At 38.7% G+C, this 18,534-nt stretch overlaps 1 protein-coding gene across 6 annotated transcripts in view; it reads left to right on the top strand.

The window, feature by feature from the left end:
- Positions 1–18,534, top strand: part of FOXP2 (forkhead box P2) — a 632,418-nt gene that overhangs the window by 106,664 nt on the left and 507,220 nt on the right. Inside the window, exon 1 of one of the 6 annotated variants that reach the window (XM_065939061.1) lies at positions 5,338–5,373. The exons of the other annotated variants lie outside the window; for them this stretch is intronic. The gene's annotated coding sequence lies outside the window, so the exon portion shown is untranslated. Of the gene's footprint in view, positions 1–5,337; positions 5,374–18,534 lie in introns of those variants that run through there. 6 annotated transcript variants of the gene reach the window in all.

The raw sequence follows: 18,534 nt of genomic DNA, 5'->3' as shown, positions 1-18,534 counted from the left end.
TTCTTGGATTTTCTTTTGTTCCATTTTTGTGGGCTTTTTTCCCCCCTTTCTTTGTCTTTTAACCACTGCCATTTTGGACTCCTTTTTCCTATTCTAAGTATCTAACATTCCTCTCTCAAGAGATGGCAGGCCCAATTATTTGGGAATAGGGGCGTTGAGGTCTCTGCATACTTCCTGCTGAGCTGAGATGGCAAAGGGCATTGGGTTCCCCCCTCTTGCTAGTCTCAAGCCTCAGAGTCCTTATAGCAATGTCCATCTAAGGGTGAGTGATATTTTCCATGGTCAGTTGTAGTTTTTTATATCCTTGTTGACCTGGCACTGCATGTTATAGCTTGTTGACCTTGTAGTTGTTTGGAGACCTGTTCCTCTGAAGGACCTTTCTAGTAATCTTTGGAGGTCTTCTCCCCTAAATGAGTGGTGGCTAGTGCAGAAGGATCTTCTGTGAAGCTGTGAGGAAGCAGTGGCTTGCTGTGGGTACAGGGACACTGGTGGCAGCAGTCCTGGAAGGGGCTTCTTGGCTTAAGTCCTCTTGAAGTTCCTTGAAGGTTGCCATTGCCCCTACCATAGAGCCCACAGACCCCAGGGCTGGGTCGCCTCAGTCGGAACCAGGTACTGTATCGATTTAAAGTAATCACATCAGCATACTCTACTTTCCACATACTGAAAATATTCTCTACCCTTTAATAGAAATAAATGTACACAATAAGAGGAGAACTATGGACTGTGTTGGAATGATGATAAAATTTTACTTGCTTTATACTTCATTTAGCCATTTATTAAACATGCATTCAGTTCAGTTCGGTTCAGTCACTCAGTCATGTCCAATTCTTTGCGAACCCATGGACTGCAGCCCGCCAAGCTTCCCTGTCCATCACCAACTCCCAGAGTTTACTCAAACTCACGTCCATCAAGTTGGTGATGCCATCCAACCATCTCATCCTCTGTCGTCACCTTCTCCTCCTGCCCTCAATCTTTCCCAGCATCACGGTCTTTTCCAGGGTCAGTTCTTCACATCAGGTGACCAAAGTATTGGAGTTTCAGTTTCAGCATCAATCCTTCCAAAAAACATCCAGGACTTATCTCCTTTAGGATGGACTGGTTGGATCTCCTTGCAGTCCAAGGGACTCTCAAGAGTCTTCTCCAACACCACAGTTCAAAAGCATCAATTCTTCACCTCTCAGCTTTCTTTATAGTCCAACTTTCACATCCATACATGACCACTGGAAAAACCATAGCCTTGACCAGGCAGACCTTTGTTGGCAAAGTAATGTCTCTGCTTTTTAGCATGCTATCTAGGTTGGTCATAACTTTTCTTCCAAGGAGTAAATGTCTTTTAATTTCATGGCTGCAGTCACCATCTGCAGTGATTTTAGAGCCCCCCAAAATAAAGTCTGACACTGTTTCCACTGTTTCTCCATTTCCCATGAAGTGATGGGAGCAGATGCCATGATCTTAGTTTTCTGAATTTCGAGCTTTAAGCCAACTTTTTCACTCTCCTCTTTCACTTTCGTCAAGAGACTCTTTCATCTTCACTTCCCCCCATAAGGGTGGTGTCATCTGTATATCTGAGGTTATTGATATTTCTCCCGGCAATCTTGATTCCAGCTTGTGCTTCCTCCAGCCCAGTGTTTCTCATGATGTACTCTGCATATAAGTTAAATAAGCAGGGTGACAAATATACAGCCTTGATGTACTCCTTTTGCTATTTGGAACCAGTCTGTTGCTCCATGTCCAGTTCTAACTGTTGCTTCCTGACCTGCATACAAGAGGCAGGTCAGGTGGTCTGGTATTCCCATCTCTTTCCCATTTGCATTCAGTACCTAAAGTACTAATTATAAACATGTTTTTATCTAAAAGAATGTCCCTCAGGAAATTGCAAAAATCTAGCATCCCTCACCCTTATCTATTAAATATTAGCTATTCCCATCATTATGATAACTAAAAATACCCCCTCAAATTTTTGAAGCTCTCAGTGGCACTACTGTTGCTGAGAAAGGTTGATTATTTAAAGGTGAGTGTATTTGTAATTCAGTTTGTTCATTATGATACATTTTATTTCACCTTACAATAAGTTAGTGATTTCAGAATCAGAGACAATGATGGGTTGTGTATAAAGTCACACCATTTAGTCAAAGGGCCTCAGAAATAAGGCAGCGACTTCAATATATAAATTAGAATATTGTGAGATGTAGTGTGGGACAGAAAAACTAAGTTCCTCAAACAGCATCACAGAACCTGCCAGTGGCAGTGTATTTTGTACTAACCCTGCTGCATCTCTGTACAGTGGACTTACTGTTCTAAATCTCCTGTGCCTGAACATTAATTTTTTTCTTTTCATCAATAACAGAGCCTAGAAGGGGAGAAAAAAAACCCTGAAAGCCCATTAACATTGTGTCTTTCTTAAATTCTGTTAACAACTAATTTTCGACAGCTTCTACTTTGTTTTTTTCTCTATTCTTTTCATTACTATGAGTATCTTTTTTGTGGCACTTGCTATTCCTTTGTCGTCACGGCATGTCTTTTCTTTTTATTGGCTTCTTAAATCCTGCTGCATTGCTTTTTGCCTTTCCTTCTTTAATCTTTTCTCTTCTGTTTAATTTTTAAATCCTTGCCCTTTATCTTTCTTTCAGTCTTTTTAGCTGCTCTCCCTTCCTTTGATTTCCTCTTAAACATTACTTCTTAACATTGTGCTATTTCATTGATTTTTTTCTTTCTGTTTTATCTTTCTAATTTTATGTTTTCCTTTATATATAAGGAAAACCTACTCTGCCTACACATACTGAATTAAAGAGAGAGAATACTATTAAAACCTCCATATTTCACAGAAAACAACAACAATACTTATTCAAACTTATTGTGTAGAAACTGAAAGATTTATATGACACATTTTCTCCTCATTTTTCCTTGTGTTTTTTTTAAATTAAAGCCCAAATAACTGATGTGCTTATATATAGCAAATTCAGTCATTTCCCATTTTTCTAATACCCTACATTTAACTGTATACAAAGTATGTTTTTGAAGCATAAACATTTGCTTGTAGCTAGACTACAATTAAGTTTTCCTTTTATTAAATCATTGGGACTAGATGGAATACTTTTATAATGCTACTATAAGTGCAGATCAAGAGCGATTATCATGAATTTGTTATTCTTTCACAATATTTATCTGTCCAAAAAATCTAAGTGAGTGAAATTGCTCAGTCATGTCTGACTCTTTGCAACCCCGTGGACTGTAGCCTACCAGGCTCCTCCGTCCATGGGATTCCCCAGGCAAGAATACTGGAGTGGGTTACCATTTCCTTCTCCAGGGGATCTTCCCAACCCAGGGATCGAACCCGGGTCTCCAGCATTGGAGGCAGGCGCTTTGACCTCTGAGCCACCAGCTGTTGGCTTAATATATGCTAATTCTTAAATATTAATATCAGAAAGCATTTTCTTGAAACTGAAGAAACATCTGCAGCAAATACATTAACCAAACTACTAAATTGGGTTGGTTGTTGGTTTATGAGTCTAGGCATCCTAAGAACTGAAACTGAGAAGTAAGATTGAGGTTCACTTTTCACAGAGGGAGACGCAGATAAGTGTTATAAGGAAAGGTAGAAACTCATGTAATCTTGGGTGTTATATTTCTGCTTCAAGCAAGAAATTTCTTGAGGGACAAGAAATTTCTTGTAGTTGAAGAAAGAGACCAGGAGAAATCAAGTGACGGCTGCCTTAGTTCACGTATAGAAAATGGCATTGGGTATTCAGTACAGATTTACTGATCATTTGGCTTTACATTTACCTAATATATTTATACATTCTCTTGATTACAATTCTGTCCCATGCTCAAGCTGATTTTACTTACAGTTCTTTCAGTAGATAAAATATAGTATTCTCAAGCATCTTTGCATTACTGCTTATGATAGATTTTTATCTATATACTATTTATGTAAAATATTTATCAATTTGTCATTTATGTATTTTGTTATATATTTATTATAAATAACTGATATTTTAAACAATAATTATTTCACTCATTAGTTTTATTAAACAAACACTACTAAAGCTGACCACTGTTAAAGTTTTTTGTGTGAGTCAGATGATCATTTTTAAATAATTTTGTGCTTTCTTTGATAGTATTGTGGCTTTATCTGTTGATTTCCCTCTGGCTAGGTTTAGACTAGTGGAGATTTATCCTGCTCAGGATCAAAGGGCTTAAACAAATGAGTGATGTCCAAGGATTTTAATGACAAATATCAAATATATTCAAAATAACAAACTATTTTCTGACAGTGTACTTTATAAATAAAAACTTGGTATTGTCAGCAGCATTGTAATTTTATAATTCATATTAAGAAAATTTTGAAAGAATCTTTTACTAAATAACGTCTTTACCTAGTTTTCCTGTTGTAGATAATTAAATGAAAGTTTTTTTCTAATTTGATAATCTTAGGCTGTTAATTTCCCAAACCTGGTGATTATTAAAACAAATTGAAGAAATTTTTGAAACTTCATTTTGAAAACCTGTCCTAGCCAAGATATCCAGGTTTAAAATCTCGGAGTTTGGTGTTCTGTGTTTATGTGTGTATTTAAAATGCACTCTTAGTGTTATAGAGTGTGGCCGTGCACAGCCCTTAGCACGTGGCCATTGGTTACCCCACACTAAGCAGCTGTTACCGTGAAGTTACCGCGAGGTTATGTGAGGTTACCCTAAGAAAATTTACCGCGAGATCACTGGGCTCAGCAGTGGGCTCCTCCCCGTGTGAGCAGGTGTCACTGAGGGACGGTGAGTGCTCGCGCTCAGCCATTGGTCAGCGCCTCAGTGGGGCCCCCGGTAAGCGCTTGTCACTGAGGGAGCGTTAGTGGCCCTGTTCAGTTGGCCCCGGGAATGGTGGTCCTCTGAGCGAACCAATGGTGGAGAGTGAGCTAAGAGGCGGACCCTCGCCTTCTCCCAGAGGGCCTTTAGCTCACCGGGCCTTGGGCCAGTGGGGAGGCTGGGGGAACCCAGGGGACAGCTCGGGGGCTGTATCCTGCAGGGCTCCAGGGCCCTGGCCAAGGCCACCCACTGGTGGGGCTCAGGTTTTGAGGTGGTGATGAGCTCCCCCAGCACAGCCTCTGCGACCTCGTTGCATCTGCAGTCTGCATAGGATGCCGTCTGTGGGACCTGGCCCCTGGCTTCTGGGTGGCCTGAGGAGCCTGAGGGCAGGTTGGGTCCCGGGCACCTGGCTCCCTCAGCGATGACAAGCTGGGTAGGATCCGGGGATTTTGCCCTGAGGGAGCCGCCAACGGAGATCTGCCTTCTCTTGGCCAGGACTGGACCTCAGAGGGTGAAAACTGTGCCTGGGGACCTGACCCTTTCTTGTCAGAGTGGAGAATAACATTCATTCGTTTGGTAAGAGATTTACAGAACATCATTACCTGTGACCTGACTTCAGTAACAAAGGATCTAACATCCAGAAGTTTACAATAACTAACCTCACCCCCACCCTCACCTTTCCTAGAAAAGGGTTTTGCTGAAAGCTTTCAGGGAGTTATGGGGTTTTTTAAGGCATGAACCATCCATGTCTTTGCATGACCCTCAGTAAACCTTTCTCTCTTCCAAACTCTGACATTTTGGTATTGTTTGGGCTCACTGAGAATCAGGCACATGGACTTGTGTTTCTGTAGCATTAATGCTCTAAATAGTTTGTGATTTACATCTTGTAGCAGTCTATACTAGTCATTTACAAAATATGATTCTGTATCACTGTCACCTGGGAACTATTTTTAGAAGTGCAAAATTTGGGACCACAACCCAGACTTGTTGAATAACACACTGTGGGTGTGGGGTTGGCAATATATGCCTTAGAAAACTTTGCAAGGGATTCTGGTGTAGCCTCATGTCTGAGTCCCACTTGTTTTTATGATTTTTCTCTTTGATTAGTATTATTTTGTCTGTTTTTTAAAATATATTTTCATAATATATAATCTTTGAATGGGTTGTAGTATTCAGTAACACCCAGCATTTGTAAGTCTGTATATTAGTTAGCACTGGTTGCCATAGATTAGGTAGCTTAAACAATAGAAATTTATTTCTCACAGTTCTAGAAGTTGAAGGTCCAAGATCAGGGTGCTAGCATATCAGAGTTCTAGTTAGTAGGATTTCTTCCTGACTTGTCTTCTCACTGTATCCTGATGTGGTGGATGAGAGAGAGAGTTAGCTCTTAAAGGGGCACTGATCACATCATGAGGTCTTCACTTTCGTGGCCTCATGTAAACCTAATTATCTTCCAAAGGCCCCATATCCAAATACTATCACATTGGGGATTAAGGCCTCAACACATGAATTTTGGGAGGACACAATTCAATCCTTAGCAGTCCAGTTTCCATGGATTCATTTCTTAAATAAGAGGGGATGCTAAAGTAAAAAGACTTGCAGAGTCTAGTCCCAATTCTTTTCCTAAGTAAATGTGTATTTTTTTAATCGTGATTTCTTTGTTTGAAATTATGATAAAAATATAAGCTGTATGTGTCATGGATTGTTGGGAAAATTCAAGTATAATAGATATGTGAAAGAGTGGTGTATAGGTTACCCCACAGTGTAAGTGTAATAAAGTGAAAGTGAAAGTCACTCAGTTGTGTCCAACTCTTTGCGACCCCATAAACTATACAGTCCGTGGAATTCTCCAGGCCAGAATACTGGAGTGGGTAGCCCTACCCTTCTCCAGGGGATCTTCCCAACCCAGAGATTGAATCCAGCTCTCCCGCATTGTAGTGGATTCTTTACCAGCTGAGCCACAACAGAAGCCCAAGAATACTGGAATGGGTCGCCTATCCTTTTTCCAGAGATCTTCTCAACCCAGGAATCAAACTGGGGTTTCCTACATTGCAGGCAGATTCTTTACCAACTAAGTTATCAGGGAAGCCCTGTAACAGTAATAAAAGTCATTATAATTTTTTATCAGTATTTTTTGTCAGTTGTCTATGTTTCAGCTATGTGTGTGTATGTGCTTAGTCATGTCTGACTGTTTGTAACCCCGTGGAGTGTAGCCTGCCAGGCTCCTCTGTCCATGGAATTTTCCAGGCAAGAATACTGGAGTGGGTTGCCATTTCCTGCTCCAGGATGTTTCAGATAGGCTCATCTGAACAATAAGCTGTGTGACATCCAAAGATTGTACTGATTAGAAAGAACAGAACACTAGCAGTCATGAAGCATTGAAAATGATCATAGAAATCATCCAGACTATGGGAACATCGTTACCTAACTATGTTAGGTATCTTTCTGATACAGAAGCCCCCTCTAGTGCATCCCTCTAGAGCACTCCAACCTTGGCTTGGGAATAATGCTGAAGGTCACTTAGTAGAGTTCTCCAGAGAAACAGAACCAATAGGATGTGTGTGTGTGTATGTAGAGAGAGATAGATAGATACTGATTTTAAGAAATTAGGGTCTGGCAAGTCTGAAATTTGCAGGCAAGTCTTTGAGGCTGGAGTTGATATTGTAGCTTGAGTCAAAGACAGTTTGGATACAGATTTCTCACTTCCTTGTGGTAACTCTCTTTTCTCTTAAGGCTTTCAGTAAAGTGGATAAGGCCCACCCACATTATGAAGAGTAATCTGCTTTCCTCAAATGTTAATCCCATCTAAAAATTTCCTCCATAGTGGCATCTAGTGATATGTGACCAAATATCTGAATACTATGCATAGCAATGGCTTCCCTGTGGCTCAGATGGTAAAGAATCTGTCTGCAATGCAGGAGACTTGGGTTTAATCCCTGTATTGGGAAGATACTCCTGAGAAGGGAATGGCTCCCCATTCCCGTATTCTTGCCTGGAGAATTCCATGGACAGAGGAGCCTGGTGGGCTATATCACATGGGGTCTCAAACAGTCGGACACACCATTAACACACATGCACACACACACACACACACAGCCTAGCAAAGTTGACACAAAATTAACTGTCATGGCATCCCTTAATATTCAGAGTCAATTCTACATTTAAAATATGTAATCCTAATTTGGGGCTTCGCTGGTGGCTCAAACAGTAAAGAAGCCACCTGCAATGTGGGTGACCTGGATTCAATACCTAAGTTGGGAAGATCCCCAGGAGGTAGGCATGGCAACCCGCTCCAGTATTCTTGCCTGGAGAATCCCCATGGACCGAGGAGCCTGGCGGGCTACAGTCTATGGAGTGGCAAAGAGTCAGACACAGCTACATTTAAAATATGTAATCCTTCTAATTTTGAAATGATATGAAAATAATATAAAATAAATATATATGTAAATGAATGAATAGATAGATAAATGCTGATCAATCCCATACGTATTACCTATACTATTAATAAGAAAAGATTCAATTCCCTCTTAACTTTGTGGATACTTTAGAAATGGAGCAAATAACAGAAGTGTGTATTGAGCACATTGATTCACAGAATAATGAATCATAGAGCTCTTTGCTTGGCCTTAGTTGGTATGGTTATCACATTAAGGAAAATATGTAAACTAAGGAAGGGTAACTGCTGTGTTGAATGTCTGAATTGAGATCCAATAAGGATTTTGGCACAATGGTTGAGAAAAGCAAGATGAAAATTAATAGAATGACCATAAAACCTGCTTCTTAAGTTTTAAGAAAGTTGTACAAGTGTGGATGTAAAAGACATTAGAAATATACCAACTCAAAATACCACAGAAGATTATAGGAATTGTTAAAACAGATTGCATATTCAACACAGCTGTTGCCTAAATGGGGTGAAGGATAAATTTGACACATTATAATCTACTCTTGTGAAATGTTTTTTGTGTCTAAGGCAACTAGAATATATGTCATTTAAAACATATTCTGCCTTATAACTAATAGACTAAAATTATAATAAGTCTTCCTTTACATTAGACTGCAAATTTTATCATCTAGTTAGTCCCATAAACACAGACTCAGTCTTCAATTAATCTTAGTTCCATTGACTTGAAAGTGCATGCATGCATTTTCAGTTGCTTCAGTTGTGTCCAACTCTTTGCAACCCCATGGACTGTACCCTGCCAGGCCCTTCTGTCCATGGGATTCTTCAGGCAAGAATACTGGAGTGAATTGCCATGCCTTCCTCCAGAATATCTTCTGGACCCAGGAATCAAACTCAAGTCTCCTGTTACTGCTGCTTTGCAGGTGGATTCTTTCCCTGCTGAGCCATCGGGGAAGCCCTGACTTGAAAGTTCAGGTAAGTTCAGTCATTCAGTCGTGTCTCTTTGAGACCCCATGGACTGCAGCACACCAGTTCTCCCTGTCCATCACCAACTCCAGGAGCTTGCTCAATCTCATGTCCATTGAGTCGGTGATGCCATCCAACCATCTCATCCTCTGTCATCCCCTTCTCCTCCTGCCTTCAATCTTTCCCAGCATCACGGCCTTTTCCAGTGACTCAGTTCTTTGCATCAGGTGGCCAAATATTGGAGTTTCAGCTTGAGCATCAGTCCTTCCAATGAATATTCAGGGTTTATTTCCTTTAGGATTGACTGGTTTGATCTCCTTGCATTCCAAGGAACTCTGAAGAGTCTTCTCCAACACCACAGTTCAAAAGCATCAATTCTTCGGTGCCCAGCTTTCTTTACAGTCCAACTCTCACATCCATATATGACTACTGGATAAGTCATAGCTTTGACTAGACAGACCTTTGTCAGCAAAGTAATGTCTCTGCTTTTTAATATGCTGTCTAGGTTGGTTATAGCAAGTAGGCATCACCAAATAACTTTGGGAATGATACCTTCAAGTGAAATTTGTTAATGATAAATTGATTGATAACTAGCAGAAGTGTGAACTAGCAAATAGGTAATTGAGGGAGAGATTTCTGGTAGAATGCTGCCTAAAGAACTCTAATCAACTTGTAACCCTTTTAAGATTTTCTTAAAACCATTTCTGTGTGTCTCTGAGTTTTGATGGTGACACAGGTAATGTCTGATCTCTTAAGCAATTTATCCAAAGTTACTCTGGACACACTGTGATGTCCACTGTACTGAGTGTGATTGGAGAACACATTGTACTGAGATGTCTGAGAGTTCCCATGTGGTGAATTAGGAGGACAGGAAGCACTGTAAACAAACACATTATTTACTAATCTGTTATCCATTTTTTATTTTTTTTGCAAAAGCTACATTTGTAGATCTCATAATTCTGTAAAATCCAAAGTGTGGAACAATTTAGCTAATACCAATATTGATAGACATATTTGTACTTGCTGGTACAAAGTAGGAATTTCAGAACTGATGTCATGTGTCAAGGAACTGTGAAACAGTGTTATTATGTTTTATATTTTAGCCCCACATTTTTTCTGACTTCATTTAAATTACATAATTTAAAGATTATGCATCTTGGATTTTTCCTTCAGTTTGTTCTATAAAAAAATTACCTTTTTTGCTCTATATTGGTATAATGACTTGATCTTCCTCCTTAAGATATATTTTTGCCAAAATATTGACCATTTTTCTAAGAGATGTCCTTCATAATTAACAGATAATCTAAGTAAAGAAATTTGAAAAGAAGCATAGCAACTTTGAATTGATAATGATACTAATGTATTTTTGTTATTTATGTCTTACCGTGTTCATAAAATATTGTAGTTGTTTCCTGTATAATGTATACAATGTAGGGAGATACTTTCATTAAGACATTTCTGGAACCATAGACCTAATTATATAGTATAAAAAATATAGGGTCACTGAAAAGGTTACAACCATATTAAATTTCATTGGAATAAAAAGTGACCCGGCTACTGTATTCAGCATGAAAATTCTGTGGTTGAGCGTTGGCTGAAAACTCCATTAGTAGTGAGAGTATGGAAGTAGGACAATTAGGTTGTTATAAATCTGAAACCGTACTTGTTAGTACAGTAAAGCAGTAAAATAAATAAGTGTTCTAGTGCCTTGTCGGTTTTCAGTCAAAATATTTCAAAGTATTTGTTCACAATCAAGCTTTTTAGGATCTGGAACATCTTCCCTGGAAATTGCTTTCTCCCTTATCTCTCCCTCTGTTTTATGTCTTCCTCTTTTCCTTCCTCTTTCCCCTTTCCTTCCTTTCATCCCCCTTTCACCCCTTTTCTCTATTTTCCTTTAAGAAATATTTATTTAGCTACTTCTCTGTGCAAGACACTGTGCTAACATATGCATCCTAAAGGGTTATAAGACATGGATTCAGTAATCCGTCTCCTGTTTCAGGTCTATTACAGCCATGCAGATTATTTTTTAAAAGAGCCAGTTTCATACTCACACCTGAACATTGTGTTTGAAATTAAAAAAAAAAAACAAAACCAACTTTCCTTTTATTATATTTGTCACCTTTTACTATCCCTTAATTTTTTTTTTAATTAAGACTTTGAGTTTAGAACAGTTTTAGGTTCACTGCAAACTTGAGGGCCAAGGTACAGAAATTTCCTGTATTCTCCCTGTTCCCAAGCACTCATCATCTTCCCGCATTATTGACATTCTTCAACAAAGTTACAACAAATCATAGGAAATAATGTTCTGAGCTAATAGAAATATGGTACTCTATTGAATTTTTGCTTTTGATTAGTAGAGAGTGGGAAAAATGGAAACAGTGACGGGCCTTATTTTCTTGGGCTTTGAAATCACTATGGATGGTGACTATAGCCATGAAATTAAAAGACGCTTGATCCTTGGAAGAAAAGCTATGACAAATCTAGACAGTGTATTAAAAAGCAGACATCACTTTGCCAACAAAGGTCCATATAGTCAAAGCTATGGTTTTCCCAGAAGTCATGTATGAGAGTTGGACCATAAAGAAGGTTGAGCACCAAAGAATTGATGCTTTCAAACTGTAATGCTGGAGAAGACTCTTGAGAGTCACTTGAACAGCAAGGAGATCCAACCAGTCAGTCCTAAAGGAAATCAACCCTGAGTATTCATTGAGAGGTCTGATTCTGGAGCTGAAGCTCCAGTAATTTGGCCAGCTGATACAAAGAGCTGACTCTTTGGAGAAGACCATGATGATGGGAAAGATTGAGGGCAGGAGAAGAAGGGGGCGATAAGAGTATGAGATGGTTGGGTGGCATCACTGACTCAGTGGACATGGTGTGTTTGCGCTCAGTCGTGTGTGAGTCTTTGTGACTCCTTGAACTATAGCACACCAGACTCCTCTGTTCATGGAATTTCCCAGGAAAGAATACTGGGATGGGTTGCCATTTTACTTCAGGGGATCTTCCTGACCCGGGGATTGAACCTGTGTTGCCTGTGTCTCCTGCATTACAGGCTGATTCTTTACCCCTGAGCCACCTGGGTATGCTGTTTAGTGCTCAGTCATGTCCTATTCTTTGTGACCCCATGGTCTGTCCATGGAATTCTCTAGGCAAGAATATTGGAGTGGGTTGCCATTCCCTTCTACAGGGAATCTTCCCAACCCAGGAGTCAAACCCTGGTCTCCTGCATTGCAGGCAGACTCTCTATCATTTGTGCTACTAGGGAAGCCACCAATGGACATGAGTTTGAGCAAACTCCAAGAGATAGTGAAGGACAGGAAAGCCTGGTATCCTGTAATCTGTGGGGTTGCGAAGAGTCAGACATCACCAAGTGACCAAACCACAATATGTTTCAACTCTAATGGTCCATATTAATTAAGCTGATCACCAGTTGTAAATAATGCTTTATCTTCTTATCTGGGCTTCCCTGGTGGCTCAGATGGTAAAGAATTCACCTGCAATGTGGGAGACCTCGGTTCGATGCCTGGGTTGAGAAGAGACCCTGGAGAAGGGAACAGCAACCCACTCTAGTATTCTGGCCTGGAGAATCCCATGGACAGAGGAGCCTGGCAGGCTATACAGTCCACGGGGTCGCAAAGAATCAGACAGGACTGAGCGACTTTCATTTATCTAATCTTATCTTCTTATCTAGCAGTAAGTGACACTTAGAAAACTTGTACCATTTTGTTTCTAGGTTCTTCAGAGTGGTTAATGGTACAATTTATTTTTCCACTTGTTATGATTTTTTACTATTGCCTTTTTGCTAAGGTAGCATTTACATGTATTTACAAACAAGAGATTTGATTTGGATACAAGTAGTATGAATGGGCTGTGGTAAAATTGCCAGTCATATTTATAATGTATCATTGCATTAAGATTTTTTTTTTAATGACATTTTCATTTCAAGTTCATTAGTATTTCTAGATTGACCATCTATAAATTAGGGTAAACTGAGGATATGTGCTGAGATTTATTAAGTCGATGTCAGACTTAATTCCTGGAAAGCAGATTATGAGATGGAAATTATCATATAAGACAGTGATTAAGGAACACTTGAGATCAGTAGTTATGGGAAGGAGGGGAATGAAGCAGAACTGGGGAAGAGGGGTGCAGTTTCAGTGAAGGCATCCTGGCCCTCATGGGCAGGACTGAAGCTTGATGGCTCATTCAGGAGAGGGGCCAGGCCTCTCCACCTTTGCACTGATCACTGGATGAGGGGTGCTCCAGAAAGTTTGTCCTCAGCTGAGCCAGTAGCTGGGGAACTAATTCCTTCATCTCAAAAGTGAGTTTGGGCAACATATCACAGGATCTACTGTGCTTAGGTTAGAACTGAAGTGCTGGATATAGTTATATAAAACGATTCTCTCAGTCCTGGTCCAGTCCACCCATTTCTTCAGGACCACAGCTAGAACCACTTATTTATTCTTTCTATTTTTATTGTCTTCTTCCAGCTCATTCTCTGCAGGACAGAAAGAGCAAACTTTTTAAAAATTGGATCCTATAAATCAGTGTTACTACTGTGCCTAAAATCTTCCTTTGACTTCCAGTGGAAGAAAGGATAAGATCTGTGTTCATAATTCATAATTCATAGCTGTAACTTCCGTACTCTATCTGAGCTTACTCTTGTCTATTTCTACAGCATTTTCTTCTGCTATTCATACTTCCCCCTTCACATATTATGTCTTAGACACATTGACCTTCTTTCAATTTCTCAAACGTGCCAACTTTTCTTCTATCTGAGGGCATTCGCTCTTCTTGTTTCCCAACCAGTCATGCACCCCTCCACACTTTTTATGCGATGGTTTCTGTCTTATTCTTTCTATCAAATTCCCATCGAGGCCTTTCTGACTACCTTGTTTAATGTGTGCCTCCAATAACTTTTCTGTCAGGTCACTATATTTTCCTTCATAGTCTTTATTACAAGCTGTAATTATCTTGTTTATTTAATTTTTTCTATGTTTTCTGTCTTCGCCAGTTGGAATGAAGTTTATGTGAGTCATTTTCCCAATTTACACCTTTTTCTGTAGTAGGTCCTTGATAATTTCTTTTCATTCATTACTGAATGATGGTCTTGATCTATCTTAAATGACTCACCTGCTTTGACTTATTTTTTCTGAATACATTTTTCTTTAATACTTAGAAGTCATATGGTAACTCTGTGCCTAACATTTTGAAAAACTGCCAAACCAAAGTGGATACATTTTATAATTCCATGAGTCAGTGTAGGACGGTTCTATTTGTTATAGTCATGTCTTTTTAATTGAAGCCATCTTAGTGGATATGAGTAGTATTTCATTGTGTCTTTGATTTCCACTTCCCAAACAACTGATAATGTGCATTATTTTATGTGTTAATTGATCATTTTTCTTTGGAGAAATATCTTCTCAAATAGTGTTCTCTTTTAAAAAAATGGGTACATATCTTTTTATTGTTATAAGACTTCATACATTCTAGATACTACTCTCTTGTCAACTTTTTGGTGTGCAAATGTTTTCTCCATTTTTATGAATTATCTTTTCAATTTCTTTATAATGCCCTCGGAATACAACATTTAAAATTTTGACAAAGTCCAGTTTATCTGTGTTTTTCTTATGTCACTTGTGCTTTTGATGCCACATCTAAGAAATCATGGTCTAATGGAGGATCACAAAGATGTGTTCTTCTAAGAATTTTGTAGTTTTAGTTGTCATGTTTAGGTCTGTGATTCAATTTATTTGTTGTTGTTTTTTCTCTTTTTTGTTTTTTTTTCTTTTTATTTCTTTTTCTTTTTTTTTTTCTTTTTAGCTTTTACAAACCTGTGATTCAATTTAATTTAGTTTTTATTTATCTTGTGAGATAGGGGTCCAAGTTCATTCTTTCACATTTAGCTATACAGTATTCCCAGGACTTTGTGTTGAAAATACTATTCTTGGGGCTTCCCTGATGGTCCATGGTTAAGAATACACCTGCCTATACAGGGGACAGGAATGCTATCCCTGGTCTGGAAACATCCCACGTGCTGCATGATAATTAAGCTTATGTGCCACAACTACTGAAGCCTGTGTGCTTACAGCCAATCAGTTCAGTTCAATCGCTCAGTCGTGTCCGACTCTTTGCAACCCCATGAACTGAAGCACACCAGGCCTCCCTGTCCATCACCAACTCCTGGAGTTTACCAAAACTCATGTCCATCGAGTTGGTGGTGCCATCCAGTCATCTCATCTTCTGTCGTCCCCTTCTCCTCCTGTCTTCTATCTTTCCCAGCATCAGGGTCTTTTCAAATGAGTCAATTCTTTGTATCAGGTGGCCAAAGCATTGGAGTTTCAGTTTCAACATCAGTCCTTCCAAAGAATATTCAGGACTGATCTCCTTTAGGATTGACTGGTTGGATCTCCTAGCAGTCCAAGGGACTCTCAAGAGTCTTCTCCAATACCACAGTTCAAAAGATTCAATTCTTCGGTGCTCAGCTTTCTTTATAGTCCAACTCTCACATCCATACATGATTACTGGAAAAACCATAGTCTTGACTAGACTGACCTTTGTTGGCAAAATAATGTCTCTGCTTTTTAATATGCTATCTAGGTTGGTCATAACTTTTCGTCCAAGGAGTAAGCATCTTTTAATTTCATGGGTGCAGTCACCGTCTGCAGTGATTTTGGAGCCCCCCCAAATAAAGTCTGTCACTGTTTCCACTGTTTTCCCATCTATTTGCCATGAAGTAATGAGACTAGATGCCATGATCTTGAGCTTTAAGCCAACTTTTTCACTCTTCTTTCACTTTAATCAAGAGGCTCTTTAGTTCTTCGCTTTCTGCCGTAAGGGTGGTGTCATCTGCATGTCTGAGGTTATTGATATTTCTCCCAGCAATCTTGATTCCAGCTTGTGCTTCATCCAGCCCAGTGTTCCTCATGATGTACTCTGCATAGAAGTTAAATAAGCAGGGTGACAGTGTACAGCCTTGACATACTCCTTTCCCCATGCTCCTCAACAAGAGAAGCCGTTGCACTGAAAAGCCGGTGCACTGCAACAGAGAGGAGCCCCCGCTTGCCACAAGTAGAGAAAGCCCACAACAGTGAAGACTCTGCAGTCAAAAATAAATAAAGATAAATAAATCGTTAAAAAATAAAATTCTACTTTGGAATTGTCTTCCCTTGCCAGAAATCAGTTAAGCAGAAATGTGTTGATTTCTGTACTCTTATTTTTTTCCATTAATCTGTATGTCTGTCCTTCTTTCTGTTGGTTCTGCATTCTCTTGATTATCTAGATTTATAGTAAGTTTTGAAATTAGGAAGTGTGAGTCTTCTAACTTTATTCTTTTTCAATATTGTTTTGGCATGTCCATATGAATTTTAGGATCAACTGGTCAGTTTTTTCAGAAACAACAAGCTGGGACTCTAATAAGGATTGTGTTGATTCTGTAAATCGATTTTGTCAGCATTGCTGTCTTTCTGTTAAGTTTTCATATCTGTGAACATTGGAAGTCTTTCCTTTTAGTCAAGTCTTCTGTGATTTTTTTCAATGATATTTAGTACTTTTCATTTAGTGTAAACTCTAATTTATTTTGGTTACCTTATTTTGGAATATTTTATTCTTTTGGGTGCCATCGTAAATTGATTTTTCCTCAATTCTATTTTCACATCGTTCATTACTAGTATACAGTTCACTTTTGTATATCCATCTCATTTCCTGCTACTTTGCTGAATTCATTTTTTAGTTCTTGCAGATTTTTTGTGTGGATTCTTTGAGATAACCTATATATATGATTTTTGTTTACAAAATCAGATGCATTTAATGTTTCTCTTCTAAAAGCTTGATACCTTCTTTTTTTCATGGAATTGTCCTAGTTAGTTCCTCTAGTACAGTGTTAAATAGATATTATAACAACTGATAGTCTTTTCTTCCTTCTGATCTTAGAGGGAGAGCATTTGATCTTTCACCACTAAATATGATTTTAGATGTGTTTTATTTTGTTGGTGCTCTTTATTGGGTACAGGAAGGTTCCTTCCATTCCTAGTTTTCTGAGTGTTTTTATCAAATGCTTTTTCTTTGTCTGTTGAGGTGATCATCTTGTTTTGTTTTGTTTTTAGGTAGTTGAACACACAGAAAACATATAGTAAGCTCACAGATAACCAAGAACAAGACAATTGCTGTAATTTGCTGTCCAGTTTCATTACATTTTCCTGCCATGTTTAAAATGGCTAATCTAATGAAAGAGTAAAACCACCTAATTAATACAAAATTTGAAGTTAGAAAACTATAAACCTAAAATATACGTGCATGCACATGCCATGGTAAGAGTATTTGTTTCAATGGTTTATTTAATTAAATATTGCTTTATTAAAATTCCAAAGTTTTAATTCTGAAAAAGCTATAGTCTCAGAAATGTCACTGAAATTGTAAGCACGTGCTTTTGTCTATAACATTGTATCTTTTTTGTTTGTTTGTTGTAGTTGATACTGATATATCCTCTGCACCTCCATCACCTCTCCACTACAGGGCATGTAGGTTACTGCAGAGTTAATTTCTGAAATCATAGTTTTACTTGAGCTCAGGTCAGATGTTTTTCAAGGCAAGAGGAGATTTATTTTGATAACAGCAATTATAGCACAGCATGATATTGCTATAATTCTAATCATTTTTCTATTGTTGAAATGTTATTTTTGTTAAGAAATGAATAAAATAACCTTTTTATATTAGTACCTTAGCTCCTTAAATTAAAATATATACATATATATTTGATAATGTTTTTGAAAATACATACCCCAGAGTTGTGGGCCTCCCCGGTGGCTCAGTGGTAAAGAATGCCTGCTATGCAGGAGACATAAGAGACGCACATTGGATCCCTGGGTCAGGAAGATCCCCTGGAGGAAGGCGTGGTAACTCACCACAGTGTTCTTGAAGGGAAAATATTGTGGACAGAGGAGCCTCACAGGCTATAGTCCATGGGGTCACAAAGAGTCAGATTGGACTAAAGCAGCTGAGCACGCATGCACGTACTCCAAATCAGATCAAAAGACAGTTTATTACTGGCTATAAGATGATCCTTTATGGTGTTAAAATTAGAGTAAGCACCCTCAGTAGCTGCCAGCAGCAGTTTCAACGTATTCATCCAGAACCTTGACAACTTCACTTCCAGACCCATAATATATTTGGGTCACCAGCCACTGTAATTTTGTTTGAGGGCCATATTTCTCAAGGCTACTTTCTTTTTTAATGTGTTAGTTCATTGGCAGAAATAAAAATAATAACAGTATCCTAAAAATGAAAGGAATCTTGGTTACATCTAATTTATTATTCAGTTCCATTCCATGTAGGAATTGAATCTGAACAAGACTAAATAGTTGGTCAGTTAACTA

This window comes from Muntiacus reevesi, chromosome 6, assembly GCF_963930625.1.
Source record: "Muntiacus reevesi chromosome 6, mMunRee1.1, whole genome shotgun sequence".
Lineage (NCBI taxonomy): Eukaryota > Metazoa > Chordata > Mammalia > Artiodactyla > Cervidae > Muntiacus > Muntiacus reevesi.
This window is presented reverse-complemented; position numbering and strand designations above follow the sequence as displayed.